At 40.3% G+C, this 12,270-nt stretch overlaps 1 long non-coding RNA gene across 1 annotated transcript; it reads left to right on the forward strand.

Moving 5' to 3' along the window:
• Positions 1–3,229: 3,229 nt before the first annotated feature.
• LOC113317817 lies at positions 3,230–10,938 on the forward strand. Its single transcript, XR_003344038.1, has 2 exons — positions 3,230–8,001; positions 8,258–10,938. It is a non-coding gene; the product is annotated as an uncharacterized LOC113317817 (long non-coding RNA).
• The last annotated feature ends 1,332 nt before the right edge of the window (positions 10,939–12,270 follow it).

Here is a 12,270-nt window from a genome sequence, read left to right on the forward strand (position 1 = left end):
CCACCGCTTCCTTCTCAGTCCTTATTTATGGCTCTTTTTTTGGTTACTTCAAAAGTTCAAGAGAAGTTAGGCAGGGAGATCCACTTTCTCCACTTCTTTTCAATATTGCTATGGAAGGATTTTCTAGATACTTGGATAGAGCTGCAAACTTGGGTCTATTTAGTGGTTTTTCTAATGTGCAAAATGGTATAGTGATTAATCATCTACATTATGCAGATGACACTATTTTTTTCCTTGACAATTCTAGAGAAGAACTTCACAATTTATTTTCTTCCCTGAAGTGCTTTGAACCCATTGCAGGTCTAAAGATTAATACTACCAAAACTAGACTCATTCCTATTGGTGACTGCCCTAATCTGCAATCTTGGGATGGAAACTTGGATGTAGTACTGACAAGTTACCTTTCATTTATCTGGGCATGCCTCTAGGGGCTAAAGCAAACTCTAAAGCCATATGGGATCCAATTTTGCTTAAGTTTGATGTTAGACTCTCTCAATGGGATAGATGCTCTTATTCAAAGGGAGGTAATCTTACAATTTTAAAATGTTTGCTTTATTCACTACCAATGTACTACTTCTCATTGTTTAGAGCTCCAGCTTCTATTATTCATAAGCTTGAAAAGAAGATGAGAGATTTTCTTTGGGAACATAATTCTGGTTCAAAAGTCTCTCATTTAGTTAATTGGGATATGGTCAATGCCTCTAAAGAGAGAGGTGGACTTGGTGTGTTAAACCTAAAGCAGATGAACATTGCCTTACTTTCCAAATGGTGTTGGAGATTTAGGTCTGAAAAAAATAATCTCTGGTACAAGATTATTGAGGAGAAATTTGGTGCAGTTTCATCCTTCTGGATTCCAAGTAAAATCTCGACATCAACTAGTGGTATTTCTTGTTGGAAGATTATTGCAGACACAAGACAGTTGATCAATAAATACTCCTCCTTCATTATTCACTCTGGTAACAAAGTTTCTTTTTGGTTTGATAACTGGTCTGGAGTCGAAGCTTTATATTTAACTTTTCCAAATATTTTCAGTTTGTTAAAGGATAAATTCTTGAGTATTGCCTTTCATATTTCTCCTGATTGTAATTGGATCTTTGATTTTAAAAGAAGATTGAGAAACTTAGAAGACCAGTTTGCTAACCTCCTGGTACGTATTGGTGTCTCCCCTCCTCAACTTAATGATCAGTTTGACACTATAAAATGGTCTCTGGGAAATAATGGTGTGTTTTCTGTAAAAAGTTTATATGCCAAACTTATCGAAGCCGATGGAGTAGCAGATTTTCCAAAATATTTCATATGGAACAAGATAGTTCCTCCTAATATTACTTTCCTCTTATGGTGTGTGGTTCATGGTAAGCTTAATACTCTTGATCTTATTAATCGTAAGGGCTTAAATCTAGATAATTGTTGCATTATGTGTGGTAATGAAGCATAATTCGTATCTCATCTCCTTATCCATTGTAAAGTAGCTTTCAAAGTTTGGTCTTCTATTACTCCTTCTAACTGGCATGGACTTTTCCGGAGTCTGTTTATGATCTTGCGAAATGCTGGAACAATGCCTTTCATGTAGGAAACAATTTAGTTTGGAACTTAATCCCAGCAGCCGTGGTTTGGGTTTTATGGAGAGAAAGAAATGCTCGCATTTTCGAAAGAAAGCATACTTTCAGAACAGACAATGATCTTTTTTTGGATGCTAAATCTTTAGTAGTAGCTTGGGCAGCTGCTTTTGGGCATCATTTTGTAGTTTCAACTCACAGTTGGGAGGTGGCTTTTGGGTGATGTAATTTTTAGATTTTCTGTTCTTTTTGTTTGCTACATCTTGTAGCCATTTTGTATATTCTTCTTATCTTAATATATCTCTCTTACGATAAAAAAAAAAAAAAAAAAAAAATCGAATGATTGTTATCAATATAATTAAGGGTTCACCTCGTTATCTTTTAAAAAGAAAAAAAGACTAATCAATGTCTACCTTCAAAACAATAGTACACTCGGAATGCATTGACTAAAATGATACTATCATCAAGATCCCACGGTACTTGTATCTCGAACATGTTAGTACTACCTCATTTAAAAAGAAAATATTAAAAGCCGGAACCGACTGGGTTTTAATCAAGTCGGCGAGGGGGCTAACATTGGTGTCGGGCCATTGCATTTGACCACCAAAAATTTATTCAGGAGGTTGCGTTTCGGCAATTCCTTTTTACTTTGCGAAAACGTTATTTTCCCTCGTTCTTTTCACTATCCCAATTCCCAAAAAAAGTATATACTCCCTCCGTACCATATATATAGGCGGAGGCAATGTAGTCAATATCGGCCGTATCGGCCGATATATCGGGGATATTTCGGATATCGCCCCAGAACGATACGATAAGAAGGATATCGGGGATACGATATTCGCCCGATAATATCGGCCGTATCGGTCGATACGAAATTTTCCTACATTTCCCGATATGAGACGGTATTGGTCATTTTCTATAAAATTTAAGGGTAATTTTGGCGAAGAAAGTCTTCCAGGTGGTAGCAGAGGTGCATGTAGCTCTCCAAGCAAGTCTACTAAAGTTACTCTTTTGTTTTTTTGATAAAATTGATGTTATCTATTATATCTTATCCGAAAATGTGTGGAGAAAATGTTTAATATAAAATTATAGTCTCTAAATCTAGAACCGATATTTCAGCGATAATATCCCCGATATAAAATCGTACCAGTGTATCGGTCCCGCCCGAGATGAACCGATATCTGATATTAACTACATTGGATATAATAGATAACATCAATTTTATCAAAAAAACAAAAGAGTAACTTTAGTAGACTTGCTTGGAGAGCTACATGTACCTCTGCTACCACCTGGAAGACTTTCTTCGCCAAAATTACCCTTAAATTTTATAGAAAACGACCAATACCGTCTCATATCGGGAAATGTAGGAAAATTTCGTATCGACCGATACGGCCGATATTTGACCGAAACGGCCGATATTCGACCGATACGGCCGATATTATCGGGCGAATATCGTATCCCCGATATCCTTCTTATCGTATCGTTCTGGGGCGATATCCGAAATATCCCGATATATCGGCCGATACGGCCGATATTGACTACATTGGTTCCACTGAAGTTTGAGCCGATCTACTGACTACCGAGTTTTGAAGTGTGAGGGGTACATGTGGAACTCGGACTGAACAAAGCTATCTTCAGATAGCAAAACGTCAAATAACATCGGTAGTTCTGTGTGGGTGAACCGGAGACACATGCAAAGAGAACTTCGACAAAATTGGAAGCAAAGATACTTCGGCGAAGAACAAATCTGAAACAGGACAAATCTTATTCTCATTTATCTCTTATTTTGTTTGTTAACACTTCAATTTGAAAGTTTTAAGTACAAATTCTTCAAAAGGTGTTTATGGAAAACTAGGGTTAGTTCTTAAGAAAAAATTGAATTTTCTTTCAAAAGTTTTACTCGATTTCTGTTTCGATGGGAGATTTGCTATCAGCAGATCTTGTTTTGCAAACCCATTTAAGCTATTTTGAAAACGTTGAGTGACGAAATCCTTAGCTAATTTGGGGATTTATGTGTTTGTTTCACCTAGGGATTTTTCTATCTTGAATGATATGATTACTCTTCTTGACTATTAACTTGATTGATCTGTTGTTGCAGTGATGATTCGAATGGCGTATGTTAACGCAGCTGATTCTCGCAGCAACAACGTAGGTTCAATCCCTAATCTTCACTGTCGGGAGTTACAGGAAGATGAAATTTATGAAACCATCATCAAGTTAGTCGGATCTCACCAACTCAATTTCGAAGGAAATCGTCATGGGACAAACTGCCACAGCTGGAACAAGCTTTGATTAATTTGTTCCAGTGTCGCAATCTTGCCAGTACATTAGACTCGCCTGCTAGCTCTTACAGTATGGAGCTTGTGTTTTGACTCTGCCATCCTCTCATCAATTTGCACCTCGAAGGACCATCACAGACTTCTCCAATATCGGCCTCTTAACATCGTACAATATCACCTCGGATGGGAATTACAGCAACTCAGCTTCGTGGAATTCCATATTGGGGCGAGTCAGTTAACTTACTCGGATCAAAACCATCTCGTGCCAAGTCAAATCGGGACAGATATCGGGCGACTGATCGAGGCTAACTACATCGGCCAGATACCAGGCAACAGATCGAGGCTAACTACATCGGCCAATCCCATGCAACTCACTCGGGTCAGTTCATTTTATATCGGGAAAGATGAACCATATCGGACAAGGCAGTTACTTCAGATTAACTCGGGCCGATCAACTCGATAAGATTACAATTGTCTCGCTTTAAGAACTCAGCTCGGGAAGGTTGAATCAGATCGTTCTAGAATAAGCACACCTCTATCCGGACATTCATCTATAACAGGGAACATTCTTAACTCCTGAATCCTCATTTTGCGAGTTATTTTGATGAGTGCTATCTAAAATCTCCCTCATACAAGCCTGGTAAAAGAGTGATTGGATTAGTCAAATACAACTCACCTAGGAAAACACGAGTAGTTCTTGTTTTAGAAATTTGAGAACATAGACCCTTGACGTTTGGCATACAAATGTGAATTGCTTCCGCAACTTGTAGCTATGAATTACAGATTGTCAATCCTGACTTAATATCTCGTCGTCGTAAATTGATGCCTTGCTATATAGATTATCACCATGAATTCAAAAGAGACCATACAGAAGAGACCATCCGATATTTATTCACTATGAATTCGAGCCTTCCATTTGAGTAATTTCATTACCACTCAATCGAGCCCAAAACTGCATTTAACTTCTTAGTGACACATCAATCTGATTACTTGAATGATCACCTTAACCATTTAGATTGTCACCATGCTTAATTCTTAAATGTAATGTCAGTCTACTTGAACGTGCCGTTTATCTTGTTCTTGATAATCCTGTGTTGTTAAAGTGATATCTTAGCCAGAATATCTACAACAGTGACATTTGCAAGGGGTCATTTAATTTTTACAACCATTACTCATCTGAATTGAAAGTCGCAGGTGCATAAACCCAATCCCGAGTATCAGTTGAGGAGCAAAATGATTTCGCATGGATGAGCTTTGGGAGATGACGAAGACGCCAAAGAGTAAGAAGCTTTGCTCATAGAGTCGAAATGGTCCTCTTCGACCAAACCACCACACATCCCCCAGTACGCAGCTGATACTTATGCCTACCTACCAGGAAGGAAAGCTAAGTACCATCGATCTCAAACACTTGGCTCATTACAATTCGCATAACATCTGAATTCATCTGCCACGACAGTTTAAACTTTTAAATGCTAGTGAATAGTCCAATTTGGATCTTTTCACCGATTAACAAAACCCGCTTTCCTTAAGTTACTAAGTAATATTTTGGCCTGATTTTGGAGGAGACAGATCATGTCATCTGCTGCACATTTGTAGTTTGGATGCTGAATATGCAATTTGGCTTAAGTTTAGCTTGGGTGCTCACTTACTTGACTTGTTGTTGCAGAAAAAGGTCGAAGAGAGAGTGAAATTTATTTAATTATGTATAGAACTTCCAGCAAAACCAGCTTGAAAAGACGCCCTTATGATCGATCACTTTGAATCATCCGTCTCGGACCAAAATCACCTCTAGCCTCCACCAGACAGTCTTTTGCTCTGGTCTCATCATCTTCTGGCCACTACCCATCACCAGGAGAAGAACTGAATAGACGATCAACTCTAACTGACATATCCTTCTCGTATCAGATCACCTTGAGTCACCATCTCAGATGTGATAATTTTGCCCAACACAACGGACTGGACGACTCAACTTTGAAGTTGTAAATGGAGAACCTGGTAGAATCATGCAAGTGAAGGTGCAAAACTCTAGCATAATAACGTGTCGTGGCAACGACGATTACTCCTCAGATATAGGAGCAAGGATCATAGCTGTCATTTGATGTTAAAATATGTCACTTATCAAAGCACAGGCCATGTCACCAGTTATTGGAAGTCTAATCTAATGAGATTATCTTGGAAGAATCCTGCTATGAACAATCACCTCGGATCATCCATCTGGGAGTCTGCTCATGAAACATCATTGCTCGTCTAAGGAAGCTATCTTGGAACAAATAGTTCAGGTCAATCAACTCGGAAAGCAAGGAAGTAGTATCTCAAGCTGCAACTACTCGCGCTAGATCACATCGGGGCACATACAAACCACTCGGATTCCAGCCAGTAACGTCTGTAACCAGCATATATCGGGCATTCATCATCTTCGGGCGATAAGCGAGAACAATTCGCCTAACTAACACATCCCAGCACACAAAAGCTCGCAGAAGTTTGAAAGGACAACAAGAAGACTCTAATCACGTGGAGAATCTGCACAATGGAGGCACGACCAAATTAGACAGTCCGCTTAAGTCTGCCAAGTTCATTAGGATATGTCAGTCGGACTATGAACAACAATCAGTCATCTCGGGACAAAGCAATATACTAAGCTGTTGCGCCTACTCGTGCCAACTCGTATCGGGGCATATCCAATCCATTTCGGGTCCTAGCAGTGAACACTTCCTCGCAGCGAATGATCATCGGGATATAACACCCGATCAAAATGATGATGGTCAACAGACTCGATTGAAACAACCGCTTCGAAAAATTTCGTCACAGCAGTCAACCCAGCTTCATCGAGATATATCAATCAGTCGGACCTTTGAGGTTAATCGGGCGAGATACGACGGCAACATGATGATGAGCATTGATATTGGAATGGTCGTGAACCGAAATAGCAGCAATCACTTCTCTTCCTAATTAGTCTACAAGTGTGGGAGATTCGGGGATACCTGGAGCAATGTGTGACTGAGATATTCCTCTAGCGTGTGACGCAGAACGGACAAGGAGCGAATGCTGTTCCGAAGATAATCACTTGAACCACAAGGCTGTGCCAACTACGTTCAGTACTCAGCTATTTCGGACCAGAAACGCCAGAGACCAGTTTATACAAGGCATTCGTCTATCTCAGAACCAACTCATGACTACTTCCTCTCCGTTTCGATAAATTGGGAGCAAGGCAGCTCGGGCCAACAACAACCATTCGAGCATACCTTTCATCGGATGAATTTCCAGCTTGGAATCGATTACCTCGCAGCAACAGCCGACTATGTGAAGATATCAACTTCGGGAAAGAACACGAATGTTTGCCTATCGAAACCTTTGTATGTGACCACACCAAGCCTGACTACCAGTGAGACGATATCTCACCTTGCCGACAACAATCTACTACGGATGCAATGTAGGACTCTGTCTATCCTAACACAAAGCGTCTAGTCAGGGCGGAACTTGAAACAAACAAATCGAGACAAACGGTAGAATGAAGGCATTCTTTGGGAGACAACTGATAACTCCAAGATCAAGGAAAGAACTCATAAATCGTGGCAACAAAACGGGACCGAAATTGAATATCTGTGGAGCATAGTGTACTGCATGAAACGCACGGCGATAAGGCGATGGTATGATAAACGCAGCGATATACCATTCGTATTTGGGTCATCAAACGGAATGGCCCGAGATGGTCTAAGACTTCTGACTCCAACTTAGACTACACAGGCTTTGGAAAATAATAACCTGGGGAACGCCTTGGGTTGTTAGCGTACTGTAACACACAGGTCATTCGTACTCGGTTCATCAAACGAAATGATCCGAGGTGATTTAAGAGCCCTGGACGAGCCAGGAGCTAACTTGTCATTTATTTCTTTAAAACCGCGAGGGTAGGAAATAAGACATGAGCGACAAATGGTCATTCGTACTCGGGGCAACGCCAATGTGGAAGTGCCGAGGTGACTTACACTCGAATGGTCATTCGTACTCGGGGCAACGCCAGTGTGGAAGTGCCGAGGTGGCTTACAGTCGACTGGCTATTCGATACTCGGGGCAGTGGCAGTGTGGAAGTGCCGAGATAGCCTAAGGGTTCTGGTGGTTGGTGAAGCCAGTTACCAAAGACTGTTAAGATACGATTTCTTCTCAGCCAGGTAACCTACTTACACTTGACAGGTTACCCCATCACAAGTGGCCATGACCACTTGCCCGAGATGGTTGGTCGATAACCACTCGGGACCATCGGGCCTAGCAACTAGGAACGACTAATACACTTCCACTGAATCTAAAAGATAGTGATGAGATACCTCAATCGGGACATGGCATTGGGCCCGATGACCCTCCCTGTTGAGTGTCTTCGACATATATGGAATATTAACTAATGTCTACTCTGAAATGATTATATTGCAGGAAAATATGTATGCTAAAACTACGAGCGGTTATACATGAAAGGGGAAACACAATCGGGACGACGGATCTGTCGGGTTATCAGTGTGGGAGACTTGAATAACATAAGTACATCGTATTTGTAAGAAAACAATAACAAAGGCGGCTTCTAATCGGTCATCAACAGGCTAACACAAACTGAGCTAAATATCACATGAAGGCTAAATGGTGTGCACGGAAGCTACATGATGGACAAAATCAAAATCAAACGCAAAAGCAACCAGCACCAATCGGCCCACAACAGGAATGGTCGATGGAAACCAAAGCTATGTCAGGGTAACACGAACAGAGGAGACTACATACAGGGACACGTAAGATAAGAAGAGTAATTGTCTTAGTTGAGAATCGTGAACAGCAAAAGTTACGGACCGAGATCACCAACCAAATGAACGTTGCAGTGAGACGAAGGATGTAATGAGATCACGGAGTCTCCCGAGTTTGTGAATCAAGCAAGAAGTTGCAGCAACAAACCATACCGTGTCGGCATCACTGGCAGCAAACAAGATCACAAGTAACTATATAGTCCGGTTATGAGGCGAGTAATGTACGAGTAGATCCTACATATGGCTTTTTCACACCGTTGCAGAGTAAAGTGGAACAATGCGCCAGAGCATCTGGACTTGTCAGGTCGAAATAAGGAACTTATGGACTTCATTGTTAACAGCAAAACCAAAGTCTATCACCGAAACATGAGCTAAGTATCGCTTATCTCCAAGGCCGCAGCCCTCGGGCATTGCAGGAGCGTAAGTATTTTGTGCACATATCTGGATGCACATCTTTGGGCGAGAAAAAGACATGGAAACTAAGGAAGAGAGCTAGTTTGGGCACAGGGGCAAAATTGTTGTCTCGAGACTCCGCAAACGAATAGGGGCAAGTACGCGTACTAGGATGAAGCAGATTGTATTCCTTTGCGCAGTCCTTTCAACAACAATCATATAACTACTAGACTGACGCAAGAAAAACGCTTTGGAGTGGCACGAGAACACCTACTAGGATGAAGCAGATTGTATTCCTTTGCGCAGTCCCTTCAACAACAATCATATAACTCCAAGACTGACGCAAGAAAAATGCTTTGGTGTGGCACGAGAACACCCTCATCGTTTGAAGCAAGCCGAGGATGCTAAGACTGTCGGACGACTAGCAGGAAACCTAAGTACCATCTACCATGAGAAATTGTCTTATCGTGTATTTCACTTGTTGATTCATTCACAAAACCATAGCAACCACACTAAACAGACGTCCGACATCGATGGTTACCAAGGGAGATGGATAACTCGGGGCAAATGTAGTAATCCACAATTGTTAGCGGAGACCAGCCAGTACGATCCTACGGTAGCGGAATTACAAGGAATATCACGGCACGACAACAACAGTCAGCAATCTTTGAACCAAGAATTGCTTTGAAACTTCGCACAAGAATATGGGCAAGTATGCATACTGCAGACGCAGTTTATATTCTTCTGCTCAGTTCCTTTAGCAACAATGAAAAACTTACTACAAAGTACATCTGATGCACCATTCAGCCAACGTTATCAACTTACCCAAACAAAAAGCATTCTCCACCGGACTCGTATCAGAAAAGGAAGCCCGATAAAACCAAAAAGAGCAGCTAAACAACAGAATATCCCAACAAGAATGCAACATTCAAGCGATAGTCAGCAGCACCGAGAGAGCTTATCACCAAAGTTAGACACAGTTGAATTATGAACCATCCGTATTCAACTGTTTCGAATTCAACCCATTAAGACACTCCAGACACCAACACCATCTTGAGCAAGTGTTAAAACAGTTGTCACAAAGAGAACTGCTACCATCCAAGAATTTGAACTCCAGATGCAAGCTTAAGCCGAGCCAGAAGTACACCCAAGAATTTCAGATCACAAAGAGGATAATTCCTACAAGACGAGACTTCACTCCGAGCCGATTATCTATAACAACACGATTTGAACTCGTCCACAATATCGAGAAAATCCAGAGCCGATTAAAAAGGAAGTAAGCACGCGACGTCGAGTACATTCGAAACATACGAGCCAATCGGGAAGCACAACAAGATAGGAACCAAGGACAATGATATGCCTAGTCGGGAGGCATTCTACTCAGAAGCCCAGATCCAGACAGCTCGTAGCCCAACAGAAAGCCCAAGTTGCCATAATTTGAGAGTCGGGTAACAATCAGTTTGACTTTGAATAACGCACAGATAATCATCATCAATCCAAGACCCGGAATGAAGGTACCGAATGCAAGACATCAACAACAACGCGTAATATTTTCTTAAGGATTTGCTCTTCGAACTAACCTCATGAAAAGGGGCATAAATGTAGGAGAAGAAAATATACAAGGACACGTGTCGAGAGATCTAGGAAGAAGTAGCTTAATTAGATACAATTGTTTGTAGGAAATAAGACCTTGCTATCTCTTATCCTAACTAGTCTGTCCTAAAGGCATTATTGTAACTCGTGTACATCCCCACCCCTTTATAAGGGAAAGAGAGATATGTTTGAAGGGACCGATCTCCCTCCCCCACAACCTAGAGCTTAACAAGAACTCCAATCCCTTTTAATGGAGTTTGTATGTAACACCGATTTGGTAACACCATCGATCATAGTGAAACACCTTGGACGTAGGCTTCATTAATGGCCGAACCACGTAAAAGCTCTTGTGTTCATGTTTACTTTAATGCACTTCATCTCTTCTTTGTTGAGTAGATCTTCATCTTAGGTGTTAGATTTCATTGGGTGTGGTCGTTAGATTTTTCGCAACTACACTTTTCATTCCGGATGTATTTCGAGGTGGAAGAAACGGAAGACTAATTGCCCTCTGTGTAGACATGATATGCATAAAGAACAAGAACGAAGGCGTACCGTTAAACGGCGAAAAATAGAGGAGAATCCGATAATAATCATCGAATAATTGTTGTATTTTTATTTTCTTTAATTTTCGTTTTGAAAGGTGTATTTTATCGTCTGAATGAGTTCACTATCAGTATTTATTTAGAATTTAGGGGACAAGAATTGATTGATTGATGGGTTGAAAACTGAGTTTGTGAATGGCAATAGATTGCAAGATCCGGAGTGGACGCTTTAACCATTCTTCAGCAGTTCAGCTATAAATATACGAATCACTAGACAAAAGAAGGATTTTTGATTTTTTTTTATTTGATGATCAGAACCAAAGCAAATGCCTAAAACAAAAGAAAACAAGCTGCACTCACTCTCAACTTATCGTAACTTATTTCGTTAAAACACCATTTTTTTTTTAATTTCAATAATAGCTTTTGACACTGTCAAAGCTTATGCAAGCTGTAATATGAACTCTATAATTATGTATCTTTCGCTGAAGCTAATCATACAGATTCAATTATCGGACAGACAACTCAAATAGAGTTGATTCCACATGAGTCTGATTCTGCAGATTAATTCTCTTTGCTATAATATATTTTGGTTTTTTTTTTTAAAACTTATCGATGCATTAGGGGAGATTGGAAAAGTTACCATAATAATAAAAACATAGAGTTCTCCAAGGTTACTAATGGGGGTACCATTTTGCTTGGAGGTGTACCAACCCAAAGACAATTATTTTTTTGTCCTATATGTATATTGGTATGCTCCCAAGTAAAATGGTATCCCATTAGTAGTCTCGGAGTTCTCTGGTAAAGGAATAGATATTAAAGACATTTTATTTTTTTTGCCAACTGCTACGATCTTATTTCACAATTCACTATAGTTTAGTTTTTGGTTTCTTCTTAGAATCCTTTGTCCTCTAGTTCTAAAACGGAGAACTTTTACTGATATTTTTATTATGTTTTCTCCTAACTAATACCGGAACGAAGGCCAAATAACGAGATTACATACAGTAACATCTCTAGTGTTGTAATATTAAGATTGCGGTAAATACGGATTCGATGCTCGGACTTGAATAGATTTAAAAACAAAAATATGTACAAAATTGTCACAAGATCAAGAGGAACCAGGACTCAG

The sequence above is a fragment of the Papaver somniferum genome, chromosome 10 (genome assembly GCF_003573695.1).
Source record: "Papaver somniferum cultivar HN1 chromosome 10, ASM357369v1, whole genome shotgun sequence".
In the NCBI taxonomy this organism is placed as follows: Eukaryota; Viridiplantae; Streptophyta; class Magnoliopsida; order Ranunculales; family Papaveraceae; genus Papaver; species Papaver somniferum.